This window comes from Felis catus, chromosome C1 (assembly GCF_018350175.1).
Source record: "Felis catus isolate Fca126 chromosome C1, F.catus_Fca126_mat1.0, whole genome shotgun sequence".
NCBI lineage: Eukaryota > Metazoa > Chordata > Mammalia > Carnivora > Felidae > Felis > Felis catus.
The window spans coordinates 135,407,940-135,423,717 of record NC_058375.1 but is presented as its reverse complement, the minus strand read 5'-3'; the positions used below and the strand labels follow the sequence as shown (position 1 = coordinate 135,423,717).

Below are 15,778 nucleotides of genomic sequence, written 5' to 3'. Positions count from 1 at the left end.
ACACCTTCGCGGAAATCACACGGGAGCTAGATTTTCTGTCTTCTGTATTTTTATTTTCTTTTTGGTCCTGGAGAATGTTTAGATGGCTCCTTTCGCCTGTTTCATGCCACAGCACTTGAGTTATATCATAATTTCTCATTTGCCGCACAACTTTATTCTATTTTTATGCTCCTAAATGACGCAGCTTTAAGTACCCGTGAGTGGCACTTCCGTGCTGTGAGCGCCATCAAAGCCAACCTCAGACAGATAAAACTCCTGGCGTTGTTGGGTTTTTTTGTTTGTTTGTTTTGGGTTTTTTTGGTTTTGTTTTGTTTTTTTGCTGGGGAGGGGAAAAGATGAGTTGTCACCAAGAAGCGCCTTTTGTTTCTGAGGCCTATGAAAACTATGGCCCATAGAACCATTTACCAGAAAGAAAAAAAATCACCCAAGTCATGTGTCTGAATGAAGGCTCTCTTCTCAAACGTTCCTCATTGCTACAGAGCAGTTATCTTTGGATTATAGTTAAAAGGAGGTGTTTTTTTTTTCTCTTTTATTCTTTTTGTTTTTTTCCAGAATGCTTCCAAGTGAGGTATTTCCCCCAAAGTTATTGGACCTTTTTACCAACAAGTGGCTGGGATTTTAATGAGCTTCCCACTCCCTACCCCCACCCCATACAGAGTAATGGATGGCCAAGAGTGGATGTGGTACAAAGGTGACACATTTAGGGATATTTTCTGCCTTATTGGTAAAAATGGGGAGGTGGGGTGAGAGGATTTCCTTGATGAAGTAAGTGTGATGTTAGTAGTTATTTCTGTAACTCGGTGAAAATACTGCCTATTTAGGGCCTAATTTTTTAGCATATGTTACCATGCATGTACTAGAACGGTGGCCAGTGCTTTCTGACTCTTTTGGGCTATTGAGGAACTTGCAGGTTATAACTAGTTGCTGTAGAAACCTGGTCATCTGGATGCTTCTCAAGAACACACGATTATTTTTGAAACCTTGGTGCATAAGCCAGAGACTGCAGCAGTTGGACAAGGTCACATATCGGTGGCAGCGACGTGTCTTTCCCCTTTCCATTGTGTGATCCTCCGGGGTCTGGGGCATTAATATGCAACGGTTCTGTTTTTCTTTCAGGAGGACTTGTAAACTCTTTAAACAGAGGCACACAGTTTGCAATTGTTGCGGTACTGAGTGGGTGTATAGAAGCTGGGGCTGCAGCCTTGTCCAGTTGCACATAGAATAAAACTGACAATGATGCAATGGGCCTGGCATGTAGACAAGTCCGTGGGATGGATGAATGGTGCGGCTCTTGCCGTCCGTCCGGTGGTGGTAGGCCCTGTAATAGCTAGCGTAGGAAGGGTGGTGAAAATTGATATGCACTATTACTACATGTATAAAACTTAACACTGGGGCCATTGCACAGGTGGGGGGTTCCTGTTTATTGATTTTTATGACTTTGTTAGAACATACGCTTAATGCTTTTATACTGCAGGAGCTCTGGGAGGGCTCACCTTGGGTAATAAACCTTTCCGTACTTTGCAATCGCTCACGATTTACATGGGGACTCACATTATCCAGCACAAAGCTCGGCATCCCACCGCCCCCCCCCCCCTGTCTACTTGGGTTGAGGAGTGCTATAAAAAAAAAAAGCAAAGAAAATAACTCTAGCACTTACTTTGAATTTTTAAAAAACCTGTCCACTCCTGCTATGAAAATGGCCCCTAATTCTCATTACTCATATTTCCAAGAAAAAATTAGTCACACAAACTTATGTTATGTGTTGTCTCAGAGGTTGAAAGCAAATTAGGTTTCCAATAAGACAGTACATCAAACAAAGTAGCATGTTCTTGATGCCGATGACTTTTTTTTAGAATTATGGTTGGACATTTTTGGCAGACAGATTGTCTTTTGCTCTATCAAAATGACAGTTTCTTTTGTAACTGCAACATTCATAATTAGAAGGAGAGAAGCAATCTGCCCAATTTAATATACTAAAAGAAGTTTAGAGTCTCTGCTAGTAATTTCATTATTTTAAAATTTGAATTAATTGACTTAAAATAATACAGTTAAGAAGTATAACTAGCAGGATTATGGAGAAAGGTTTCTTTTTCCTTAAAAAAAAAAAGAGCACTCTTAGTATTATACTTCAGATGAGATTACAATTTTCTGTTGATGCCAGGTGCCCTGTTCTAAGATTCAGAGCAGGAATGTGAATATTCATCCTTGCAACAGGGCTGAGAGACGTTGTGGGGAAAACCCTGGGAACAAGGTCACTTTAAACAAAAAAGTTCTCCAAGTTTCCCATGCTTAAGAGGCTGGCTGGGCTTAATTAAAGTCAATGGATGACCAAAAAGGGGGGGGGGGGAGGAAAAGAAAAGAAAAAAAAAGAGGAAGAAAAGAAAATGAAAGAAAAAAGCAACAAACCACCCCCACTTCAATCTCTTTCTGGGCCACCATTCACATTCCATACCTTAGCTGTTGCTGTTTAACCTCTTTATATCTTTATATCAAGAATACTATTTCTTCAATCCCCCTAACAGCACTGATGTGCCCACCGGTGAATATCACTCTTCCGCATTCTACGTCTCTGACCTATGTCACTGTAGGTGGCCCTCGCCCGCCGCCACCACCACAACAGAAACAAATCCAGCATCGTACTCAGAATGAAATCATCATAACATAGCGACCTTGTTCTGGACGTGATGTTTGGTTTCAGCAACCTTCTTTTATGCAGCCCTGGGCAAGCTTAACATTTCCTGTTGGCTCAGACGGTTACCTTTCTTCATATTTTCTTCGGGCACTCTCTTTAGGGGACCCAGGATGCTGCGTGCCCAGGATGCACAGGGCCAGAAGTTGTGGAGACTGAAAATTCACAAGCGTGGAAGGCCTGTTTTCCTCCTGTGTAATGGAATGAAGCCCCCGTCCATCTTAAAAAATACATACATGGCAAGATCTCTTTTCACTCTTCCTGTATCATTTGTCACACTCAGCTCTAAAGGAAACCAACTCCTTAGCTCTCTTACCTTATTTTGTACCTTAGCTGACTTTCATCTTTGCACGAGCCATCAAATCTGGATGTGACAAATACACGCGTTAAAAAAAAAAAAAGCGCTTCATGTATGAGTTGGTGGGTGTTTTTCTCTCCCACAAGAAATAACAACACTAAGTATTATGTACATTTTGGGGTATGTTTATAAGACGGCAGGAAATTTTTTAACCCTGAAAACTTTCTGATTGTAAACTATGCTCTAAGTCTACAGGGGCTGTGTTCCAAGTCCTCCACTCTTTTACAAGTGTGTCGCTCACAGACCCGTTAAGTGGGAAGGCAAACTTCCCCATGGCGGTTCTGAAGTATGACGTCAGGCTTAGCTGCCAGGTACTCGGAGCACTTACTCTACTGGACGCCTCCATTTCAGGGCCGCCTCTTGTATTTGGATGGTTCCTTGTATCCTTTGTCGCAGTCCTCTGTCCTGGAGAAGCGATGCTCTGTTTGGTTCTTGTTTGTCCTAATATACTCAAGTTATATATCAAAAGATATACACATTTGTATAACTCAGGAAGCCAGGGATTAAAGCACAATGTATCTTAACACAGCCTCTTCCGAGGTCTCTAAGAGCTATCTAATGCTTAAGTCTTGGGTTAACATGGACTATAGGATTATAGTAGGTTGTATAGATACTTGTATCTGTACATGCGTATGTTTGCATATGTATATACCTGTGTGTGTGACTTAGGGCTATGCTGACATATTATTTTCTATCTGTTCATTTATTACAAACAGCAGGCGAGCAGACATTTCACCTCTCCTCTCACTCTGGTCCACATCATTTAAAAAAGACTGCAGGATTTCCATTCTAAATTAAATACATCTAAGGGTACATCTTTTATCAATTCTTTATTCTTAGTATCTCAAAATTCTGAAGTCTTCTTCCTTTGTCTCAAAAAGGGGAACTGCTGAAAGCATTTCCACCTGGATGCTTAAATTATTTAAGTTGCAGGAACCAGACCTTTTCCCTCCTGAGTAGTTGTGGGTTTTAAAGGCTAAAATTGCTTCATCATGCCAAAGTGAAAGTATGCATAAATTATTTAGTTAAACCTGAGAAAATACAGACTTTTCCCAGTGATCTTTCAAGGGCTGCCTACTTAAATTTCAGAAGAATGGGCAGGATTTTTTTTCTTTCTTTTAGAAAATTTAAGTATCTGCTGTGTCTTCCAGCAGTTGAAATGTGAACGAAATTACAGGATGGTGATCTTTGAAAGTCCAAGCCTCATATTGTCCACTATATCTATATCATGCCCAAGGTGCATACTGTAGACTGAGTCAATACCAGTAAGACTCATCCAGCTGACAAGCATTGCAAATTATTTTGAGTGTATTCTTATGAAAGTCAGGTAACTTATTACAGATCTCTCCCTGATGCTAATGTAAACACCAGTGAGTATTTCCAGTTCAGTGTCTATTCATTCAGAGTTTATATTTCAGTTATAAAAATATAAAGGAAGGCAATTTTACAATATTATAAATCATGTTTAATTGATACCCCCCCTTTAATTTTAGTAAATAAAAATGCCTGAAAATGTGAAGTAGTATGTGGTATGGTGGTGGTGATGTGTATGCGTGATGACATTAAAGAACCAGTGAAAACAGCCCACAAACATAGGCAAAAGGGGACGGATGTCAAATTCTTACAGAGTATAAGGGACTCAGTTTCCCAGGTACATTACAGAATCCGTGACGTTACGTATCTGGTCTCTAAATTAGTCTTGGCATTAATACTCCAATGGCGTTCTCATGACTGAGGGAAGAATAGTACATTTAATCGAATACCTAACCTCAAACCCTCAAAGAAACATTAATTGGGACAGAAAAAAAAAATGTCAGCCAGAAAGTTACGTATAGGAGTTCTTTAGTCTTTTGTGGAATCCGTTTGAAGTTTACGTTCAAATACATTGGGAGATGAGAGTGACTACGGTAGAAGAGCAACATGTAACTGGTGAGTTATTGTTATTTAAAAACATAAAAATTAAAAAAAACCTTTCAAACACGATAAAACCTCTTCCATTCCACAACGGTGGGCATCACTTAATCCATCGATACACGTTTGCCATGTTGCAGACCACGTGCTCTTCCTCCAATCTTATTTGGTTTTTCTGCAACTTTTAGTTCAGTTGCTCCCAACCTTGGCTTAGTTCTCCCCTTCTCTCCATTTCTCGTTTTTGCCTGGGCACGGATGTGTCCACTAAATCAGATGAACGAGATGAGTATTACACCTATGTTACCGTATGCTGCTAAATACTTAGAAATTCTGTCTTGGCTTTTGTGTGCTGACTTAGATTTGTATCCCAGAGGTGACAAGAAAGAGCACAGGTAGAATGTGGGGTCAGATAGGATCTGGAGGCAGGGATCAGATCCAGATTCTGCCCTAAAGGTAATTTAGGGGGAAGTCCATTAAGAATTTGAGTCTCGGTTTACTCATCTATAAAACCATGATGATGATAATTGCACCTTCTTCCGTCAAAGGACTGTTATGAGGATCAAGTGGAAAATGGCTATGACTGGGCTCTGCTGTTGGTAGAATAATGCATAAATGTCAGGCATTCTTACATAATCAACCTGGCCTCCCAAACACAGGAGAAGAAAAGAGTTTTTAAGGCACACACGTGACCCTGGGAATGGAGCTATTATATATAGCCTGTAGAGACAGTGCATTTTCTTCTACGTACAAACATACCCCCCCTGTGGGGGACGCCTCTCTGGCCAAGACAATGGTGGGAAACCCTGGCTGGTGGCGGTGGTTGTGCTGCTGGGATAATTGAGAATAGACAGGAGGGCGGCTTAGCCGTCAGGTGGCTTCTTTCTAACTGCAGCAGGTTCTCAGATCCCTAGGCTGGCCTAAGATGAGAGAACAGTCAGTAAAGAGAGTCTGGCACAGCAAGCGTCTCGGTGTCATCTGATTGTGAAATCTGCGTGTTTGCATTCTCATACAGTACTGGAGCTTAAGCCCTGGCCACTGTACGATGACTATGCAAGAGAGGATCTGGGTCCAAGGTGGGGGGAAGGGAGGTGTTTCTGACCCAAGAAGAAGGCTTGATTAGAGTTACTTCAAGGAATTCTATTGGATAATCCCAACCAACCATATTACGGCATCAATTTTTATATTCTGTGTAATGATTTTTTTTTCTAAACCAAATACATAGTATGTTGAAGAATTTTACAAAAGGTCCCCTGTTTGAACCAGTATGAACTAGGACAGAAGTAGTCAGGACTGGTCCAGGAAGGAAAGAAATGAGAACTTTCGAACTTGTCCAATTGCCACTGCAGTTGTTTGAGGAAAATTGAAATGAAAGAAGCCAAAAAAAAAAAAAAAAAGAGAGAGAGAGAGATTTATAAAGAGCTTTTTTTAAGCTTCAAAAAAACAAAAAAAAAGCCCACACACTTATCATTGAACTGTCCGCTTCTGAAAGGAGTTGCAAGAGTCCCTCATATCCACTCAACTGTGCGTACATGTTAAATTGTTGTTTCCCTTTCCCTTACACTACTACAAGAGAAAGGAAATGCCTAGGCAAATAAACTCTGTTAAAATAACTTTACGGTTGTGACACAGTTTGACAAAAGCAAAGGAAATTCAGAGTCACAGCTCACACTCTATCCTCAGCTGATTCCACTGTGGAAAATAAAATGCTTTAAACACACACGCATGTGCGCATGTGCGCGCACGCCGTGGAACAAACCTGGGATAGACTCAGTCTTAAGAAATGGGCTTCTCAAGCGTTGAAGTCTCTGACTTTTCCATCTTTGAGTCATTATAATAGAGTTGCAATGTATGCATTCGTCATAAATCTGGTCAGAGTGGAAGAAAAGTATTTGGCTGAGTACTGTTTGCAAAGTATAAGCCACCTCTATTTTTAAAGACCATGTGATTTTAACTCAAAGCAGTCTCTCCTTGGGGTTCAATGAGCTACCCTGAAATAGATTTTAATTGTCATGACTCCCTAGGATTTAGGTAAGATAACAAATTTGCTTCTTTCCAACAGTTCTCCAAGCACCATAGCACACACAGAGGGAAACATTTTGACCAAGATCTCATATTCACTACTGCTATGCAAATTATAAATCTAACAGAGAGGTGATATATCATTTTTATTAAACTTATAATATGCTGCACAAATAGTGTTTACATAGACGAGTATAAAGTTAATTCCCTCCCGGGAAGCATTTCTAAAAAATATAAATTGTACTTTGAGAGTTAATCAATTTGCTTTTTCTCTTTTGGCATTTTAATTGAAGCCTCCAAACTGTATACTTCCTCAAAGTATCAGAAAGCAAATATCAGTTGTGTGGTTGTAAAATCAACTCTTAATTTTCTTTCAATGAAGTAGCAGATAGGCAGCCTGTAAATTTCACCTATATTACTACGGAGCTGCGGCGCTATAAATTCAAAACAGTGTGCAGGTTGGTAGAAATTGAGGTCCAGGCAGCAAGGCATGTCCATAAACTTTTCTCAGGTTATTGGAACAGAACGAATCAAAAGCGGTTCCTGGTTGTATGATATTCTCTTTTGATAGAGCAGACTTCTTGTCGTTAGCAATCCAAGAGCAGAGGTTAGTCAGAGCAGAATGTAATTTCTAGCAATCTGACAGACCTGCGGATTGAAGCGGCAGGTTTTCCCTTCCGATTTCAGGGAATTGCTTCTTACTGTGACAAATGATTAGCTGTTATCTCTGACTGAATTTGATTTCTACAAGCAGCTGAGTCAGGTAACTTTGCAGCATTTGAGGGGGTTTTTACAGGAAATGAAATCGGCTCCCTAGTCATATGTGGACCAAATGAAATCTTCCCTGTCAGGGCAAAATTGTGCTTTTGGTTAATTGGAGGCAGATTTAGCATAGAGGGTGTGTGTAGTGATGTGTGTGATGTGTGTGAGGAGTGTGTGTGTGTGTGTGTGTGTGTGTGTGTGTGTGAGAGAGAGAGAGAGAGATGCTATGATGGTATAGGCAGGCACACCCATGTGCACATTCACATACATGAGGATAATTTCATGGCTCTCTCCTAACTTTCAAAATCCTGAGTTCAAACAAAATGCCTACCTTCTGCACAGGGTTGACACTTTTAGTCTAAACTCCAAGTGAGGACAATCATATGGGCATCAGAATGATGAGTTCCCAAATAAGAACGTCCTGCTTTCCAAAGAGTTGGAACTGCAATATTGATCAAACTACAATAGATACTGAGCATGGTTTTCACGAAAATATGCATCAAAGGGCAGCTGCTTTCAAAGCAAGAGGTTTAGGTAAAATAATTCATCCTTAATCTCCTCCAGGCTCCAGTCTACATTTTGAATTGCGAGGGGTTCCAGTGATGGCAAATGTCCTCTAGATGATAAAACAAAACAAAACAAAACAAGCCTGGCATGGGAAGTTCTGAGTTTACACAGTGCCCCTTGTCATCTGCTTCTGACGGAGCCTTGACAGTGTCTATACAATTATGACCTGGCTTATCCTTCTGTGTATTGTTAGTAATTGCTCTGGATATCCTGAGTTTGAATAGTTCACTTTTAGTATTTCACCCGTTTGTGAGTCTTCTAAAAAGTGACCGTGGATGTTTTGTTGTTTCTAATCTTATTTTAACAACCAAAAATAAACTGGATTTTCCAACTGTCGAAGCAACACCGTTAGGGTCACTATTAATAATATACCTGACTTTGTGATGAACATAATGGACTTTGTTTATAAATCCTAGATGAAGACAACAGAGACTGGTGGTACCTAAGTGAAAAGTCACACTTTTCTCAGATGTTAGCGTGCCATTCCTAGGTTTATATGAATAATTCGTATACGTCCTTGCCCTGTCTTCCAGACTTTTGTGGATCATGGCTACTGTGAGCCTTAGTTGTGCTAAATTCTTTACTTAGATGGATGTTCCCTATGGCAGATACGTGTGGACCTCTCCCTCTCATTTGCTAGAGAATAATTCTTTTAAGATATCAGTTCTACTTTTCCCCAAACTTCTTTGGCTTTCTATTGAATGGCGTAAACTTATCATTCCACGCTGGGCTGCCCCTCCCCCTTGCTTCCCTCGCCACAGAAAGGGTAGGGGGGAGGGTAGTTTAGCCCACACCTCTGGTTAGTATTAATCACACAGACATCAGGTAATCACCTAAGTGCACTCAGACATACTAATAGAATGATTTACAGACCAGGCCTTTGTGTTTTTCTAAATCTCATTTTAATTTATTTAAAGTGACAGTGAAGCTAGACTCCAAGCTAATGAGTCTATGCATAGAAATGATTTCTTTTTCCGCCTTTGTGTTTGCTAAAAGTTTCTGACTCTGAAATCTGAAGGGGGGGGGGGAGCCAGTGAAAAAGGAGTTGAAGTAAAACACAGCACAAGAAAGTAAGGAGCAGGCACTGGTAAAAGATGAGAAATCTGATCTGATGGTCAGAGACCTGCCTTGGGTCCAAATAGGCCTCGTCCTACCCAGAACTGTCCAGACCAGACAGATGGGGACTTTGGAATATATATTTTAATGTCACACTGTCTGTGAGGCGACCGAAATCCTTCGGTATCTAACAGATTGGCCTTTTCTGACCAACAAGCGGTTGAGAAGGCTATAAGGCTCTGTTGTAATGCATATTAAATATAACGCTCACCGCTTGGCTTGGCCTAACCTTAGTTGTATTAACAGATTGTTTGTTTTGATGACTGTGCCGTGAGCGTGCCAGATGATAAGGAAATGGTTTTGGATTAGTTAGGACCCATAATATAGAAACTAAATAAGATGCTAGACTTACAAGGCTATACATTTCCTGTAAAAAAAAATGAATTCCCTTATCAGGATTTACTTGAAAGGAATATGTCTTATTACAGAAGGAGAATGCCTTGAGGAATGTGGGAAAGATTAAAGGCTTTTGTCAGTAGTTTAGGTTGGGACCAGGTTTCCTGTGTAGCCAGCCCTCCTGTCCCCACGTAAATGTTTTGCTTTTCCTCCTCCTCTCTCTTTCTCTTTAAGGGGAAGAGTAAGCCCTCCTCGCTGCCTGGCGGTGTCAGATTAAATACCGAGATGGCGACAGGAAAAAGGCTGGAAGGAAAAACAAAAGACAGGGGGTGAGAGTTATCAGGTTGGCGACGGAACTGCAGGCTTGTCGGACTCCAATTTACAGAAATCCAAACAGATTTTAGTTGACACGATCTGCAATCATTACCGCCGGAGCAGAGCTAATTAAGAAATTAGCTTTCCTGATTGCCTGTTCTCACAGTGATGAGTAGTTGAATAATGTTGTATGGCTGAAATGTTCTAAAACCAGACAGTTTAACAAGTGTTTAGACTTTTGTGGTGATGCTGTATTTACTTTATCTATAATATCTCTACTGCATCACTATTTGTTTTCTCTCCTTTGAGGCACCCCTTGATTGTTTTTTTTTTTTCCTTTTGCTTGGTTCACCCTCTCCCTCTTGGCATTCAATCAAGGCCTCCCCTGGCTTTAGCAGCAGAAAGGAGAGCGGGGTCCTGCAAACGTGTGGTGTGCCTCACAGAAAAAACTTATCAGAAACTTGGGACGCGTTAAAAAAAAACGTATTTCCTACCTAGCTACACATTTTTCACAAGAACCTGTGCGATCTAAAGTAGTATTTGATACAGACACTTCTGCACATGACTCAGTACAGAGTTTATTATAAATACTATGTGAAGGCTTTCTTTAGATCAGTACAACTGCGTTGAAGTCACTGGGAAACGTGGCTTTGGACCTCAGATATGTCAGAGGACAGGGTTACAATCCTTCATCTTTCCCCACTGACCTTTGGGGGATGCAGCCTTTTTAATCCTTCCTACAAATTGTCAAACACATAGGAATGTAGTATCTGGGGAAAAAAATCGTTTGATTTCAAACTCGGACGAAGCAATGAAAGGTGAGTGTCCTGGACCTTAGGAAAGAGCATCCACACACCTTGGGCGACGCTATGCCGTATGCACACGTGCTCGCGTGCCCGTAACCACCAGACAGCACGAGAGGTAAAGGTTGCTGCCAAAAGAGAACAACTTCTTTCCGAAGCTAAAGAACACTCGCTTGATTATAAACTCTCTCACAATACAGTTAAATAATAGAGATTTAAGGCAGGTGTGCAGGTGTCACTGTCAATACCACAGCGGGAGGTCAGAGTATCGCTAACTTCCAGGATGCTTCCTGGAAGAGGAAGTTACACAATTCAAGATGCTTATCCTCCAGGATTTCCAAGTTTTAAAATGTAAATATTGATCTATGGGAACAGCAGAAATTTCCAAGTTTTGTTCTAGTACACCTTTAAATAATTTCTACACCTGTCTAAGAACACTAAATACTACTTTTTCTTAACAGAGTCCAACACCACCTTTAAATTACCAACATAAGAGACACTAAGCCAATAAAATGTGCAGTTTCCTTCTGGATGTTTATTTTCCTAAATACAAATTGCATTTCGACTGGGAAACAGTGGATTAAATACTAGAAACATCTTTTCTCCCGTGGAATTCTCTTTCCCCAATTTACCTGAGAGAATCTTATAAGGAATGTAGATAGACTATTACTTCCTAAGTAAATTTAAATTTAACACCAATTTACTCACGCTAGTATTTCTATATTGGAACTAACAGCTTCCATAAGACCTCTGCAAAGTGCCAGAAATATGATCTCATGCGTAGTAACAAATTTAAATGTGTTTTATTTTGCATGTCCCTTTTCCCTGTGCATTTTTCCTCGTCTCTTCCTTTCCGTGACTCCCCACTCCCAGTTTCTAAACCTCTCATCCACTCCAGAGACCCAGGAACACTGCCTAGGGAAGGAGCTAACTTGGAAAAATGCACCAGACTCAGATCTGCTATAAGTAACACGTAATTCTTATCCACACACTTTTTAAAGATTTGAAAGTAAAATTACTATATTTCCCCCTGGAGTCCCTACAATCGATACAACATAACTTACTACTGGAGTCTCTTACAATCCACCCTAAAATACCTCATCAGAAAGACTCTGTGTCCAAAATGCCAAAGGTCACCTGCCCTTTCCTGAAACATTGCAAAAGTCTGACAACTCTTCTGACTCTGACTTATGCAAATCCCTGACTCAACTGGACTCGTCAAGTGCTACATGTTTTCATCCTTACTCGAGTCAGTTTGTAACCTTTAGCAGATCATTTCAGCCCAGTTTTTGTCCTTTTCGTCAAGAATGATGAATTTGGTTTCACGGTCACTGTAAGCTGAAGGACGTGGTGACCACATGAATGGTCAGAAGCAAGGCCAGCTCTCAAAACGGCCACCAAGTCTGTGTCAAGGCATCCACCTTTGTTCTGATCCAGAAGGGAAGGTACAAAGTTTCACGGCCAAACTTCACCTTGTGCTCAATCTAGCTGGGTCTGAATTGTAGCCACAGCCTGCGCTACCAGCAGCTATTCGGGTTTTTAAAGATGTACTTACTATAGGTGTGGGCGGGTTTGGTTAGTAGTGTTGTTTGTTAGGGATGCTTGGTGTGGCTGGAGTAGAGGGGGACCTGTCATTGATGTTCCTTATGCTAGTGTGGGTTTCAGCTCCCATCTCAAAAATCAGGGTGGTAATAAGCAAGGAGCCCAGAGGAAACCACCGAGCACGTCTTCCCAAATAGCTCTCCCTGTCTCCTGTGTTCGCATGCTACCCAGACGCCCACACCCTGCGTCCGCGGCAGCCTGCCTCCTTCTGAGGTGCAGTGCGAGAGGCCAATGTCAGGTTTCTCAATCTGCAGCAGAGAAGCTGCTGTCTGTCGGCTGCCCCTGGCAGTGAGGGCAGCTCACCCGAGTGTGGCTTCCTTACCACGGGGCAGGCCGGCTGAGAGCTCGGCCAGTTTCTCTTCCTGATGCTGCTTGACTTTTCTTCTCTGGGATTTCCAAGGCATGGACGCTCGTTCGTCTGAAACTCTCCTAAACCTCCCGACTAAAAAATAAATACCTAAGTACGACATAAGCAGCGCACACAGGCAGGATAATTAGGATTGATGGGCTCTTTTAGGGGCACCAAATCCTCGTCCTCCCCTTTCCAGTCACATTTCTCACCTGCTCACGCGGTGCCCACCTGTGGCTTGCTGGCATTGCCACAGCCTGCGAATGGGGAGGTTTCCAAGTTCAAAATGAAGGCTGGATCTTCTGTGGTAGGACTCTACCAGGACTGTGGGGAGTTAGCGAAGGAATTAAGGACAGTATGTTGTCCTAGTTTGTGTCACTGCTCCCTTGTTTATGTTCTTCCCCCGACTATTCCCACACCCCCTCTCCAGATTTTTGCATGGCTTTTATAGCCTCTAGTAATTATATCAGCAGCATGGAGTCTATTTTTATCTCTTTTGAATGTGTGCAACATAAATGTCAAAACCCATAAAATCTCTTTTTAGCACGTACCTTGCGTGCAAGGTTTCAGAAAGTGTGATGCAGCATTCAGGGAGATGTTGCATTTTGAGGTCAGACAGATGAAAACTGGAAAACTCAATTTCACCACTTAGCTGCGCGAACTTCCAACAAGCCCCTTATCATCTAGAACTTTTGGCTGCTTGTTCTGCAAAATGGAATTCTATACGATGGACAGCACCACATTCTAGTCACTTGTTTCATGTCCGGGATGCCCCTTTCTCACAGCAGGTATCTCCAAACACCTAATTTTGTTGTTGTTGCTGCTGTTGTTCTGTGCCTACGTGTTAGGATCTTTCAATGCCCTCCACTGCCCTTTGCCAAACTTAGAACCAGAGAAAGAACAAAAATATTACTGGGTCAGCATGAGTACTGTGAATTATTACAGGATCCCATCACAAAATTATTTATTACATGAGAGAAACACACAGAAGCCACCGTCACCTAAAACTTTCTCTGCACTTAGCAAACAATAATAATAACGTTAGTAATAATACCGCCTAGCATTCGCATGTGCCGGACTCTGGGTATTTCGCGTGTGTGGATTCATCTACATCTTTACAACTACCCAGTGAGGTAGATCCTGTCTTTATCTCTCCGTTCAATAGAGGAAGACACTGAAGCAGGTTGAACATCTTGCGCAAAGTCACAAGTTAGTAAGTAGAAAAGTGAAAATTCAAATTTAGACAGCCTGACCCCAGAGCCTACGGAAACATAAAATGTAGGAGAGATAGGAGGACTTGCATTGCCCAGCTTTTCCAGCTCCTAGTACAAGGCTGTTTCCTCTCTTTTCACTTCCTTTTTGGAATTGGCCCATTAGGGAGGCCAAATGGGCCTGTCCGAAGGGCACATAAACCTGGAATCCCTTACTCAGCTGCTACTAGGTAAGGGTCATCGTGCTTCAAGGGATAGCATGGCCTCAGCATGTCCAAGTGGTCTGGTGCATTTTTCTTATGGCTTATTTAACATAGATGGGGAGAAGGATTTGGAGAGTTGTGGGAAAAAAACGTGTTCCTTTCTAGTCAAAAGTATACTATTGTGAAGAATAAACAAGATGGAAGTAACATGGAGACAGGGAGGGGATAATCATAAAAGAAAACAAAGGGTGTATTTGATGACCATAAACAAAATCCAGCCATCAAAGAAAGAATATAACTACCATAATATATTTTGGGGGGCAAGCAAATAAGAGTCAGTCCTGTCAAGTTTCTCTCCTTTCTCGTAAGTGAATTGTTCATTTTTCCGGGCCTATTTCCACTGTTACTGTTGCAGAGAGCAGGGGAGGCCAACACCGCCGGAACCCACTTCTTTGTAAGGTTAAGGCGATTACTGACCAGATGCTCAGCAGCCAGAGAAATGCTCGCATGTAAAACAGAACAGGGGATTGAAGAACTTAGGAGGTGACATTTAGAGAAGTATGGTATCTTGTAAACACCAAAGTGCTTCAACTTTTATCACACTTGAAAATCAGTTCTCTGAAATTTACAGTTATTAAACTTAATCCTTAATCTTTGGTGCGGTGCCCTTATGAGTCATCAGACAAACTCAGATGTGGAAGTGTTTGAGAGAAGAAAAAAAAAAAAGGAGAGTAAATTGATTAATGATCATTAAAATACCCTGGGATCTGGGAAGACCCATAGTAAAGAGCACTGGGCATGAATGAATATTGATCTAAAGATCCAGAGCTTTGCTGAAGATATACAATGTAACATGTTCTGCAAAAACAGTCCCAGAAATGAAATATATATGTATCTTCTCTGCATTAACTAAGCAGCTAAATTGCTTGCTGACTAGTTTGGAGAAAAGAAGGGCGGATATGGAAAGGAAGGAAGGAATGCTTCAGTATCCTTTGGCCCCTGATCTAGGGCGTCTCTGGGAAAAAGAAAGGAGTTGGGGCATGGAGTCTCCTGAGAGCATCATATGAACATTTGAAATTGTATCGCTCACCCGGTGCAGGTGTGTTTAGGGTGTTTAGGCGCGCTCCAAGGTAGGTGGGCCAGGCCTCGTTTAACTGCCTGTGTAAAAGTTAGAACTCGATGCACTTAATTTTCAGAAGAGAAGAAGGAGGAAGAGGGGGTGAGGGAGGGAAATGGCGCCGTGTATGGAAGATCCCCACATACGTTACCTCCTCTGAGACGCTGATGCAACAAACTCCCCTGGAAAGCAAAAGCATGGATACATTTTAAATTTATTTTTAATGACTTCACTTTAGTAAGTTTTGGGGCCGACGAGACCATTGAAAGGGCAAAGCTACCAGTAATTATAATCAGGTAAGATTATAAGGAATGTTCTCTGGTTCTGATGTCTATTTTCCCCCCCAAAAAGGGGGGGTGGTGGGGCTTTTTGTTCTTCTGTATATAGTTGGATGGCATTGTTCTGTCTCTGTGGGGAGCT

At 41.6% G+C, this 15,778-nt stretch overlaps 1 protein-coding gene and 1 long non-coding RNA gene across 14 annotated transcripts in view; one reads left to right on the top strand and one right to left on the bottom strand.

The window, feature by feature from the left end:
* ZEB2 (zinc finger E-box binding homeobox 2) overlaps nucleotides 1–15,778 on the top strand; it is a 130,447-nt gene that overhangs the window by 57,296 nt on the left and 57,373 nt on the right. The window lies entirely within an intron of this gene.
* LOC111561847 overlaps nucleotides 1,611–15,778 on the bottom strand; it is a 15,119-nt gene continuing 951 nt past the window's right edge. For 4 of the 9 annotated variants that reach the window (XR_006583169.1, XR_006583171.1, XR_006583175.1 and 1 more), the window contains 2 exons: nucleotides 13,040–15,778; nucleotides 1,611–12,935 (listed from right to left, as the gene is read on the bottom strand). The exon at nucleotides 13,040–15,778 is cut by the window's right edge. This is a non-coding gene — a long non-coding RNA (uncharacterized LOC111561847). The remainder of the gene's footprint in view (nucleotides 12,936–13,039) is intronic. The other 5 variants (XR_006583177.1, XR_006583172.1, XR_006583173.1 and 2 more) reach the window with 5 other exon arrangements.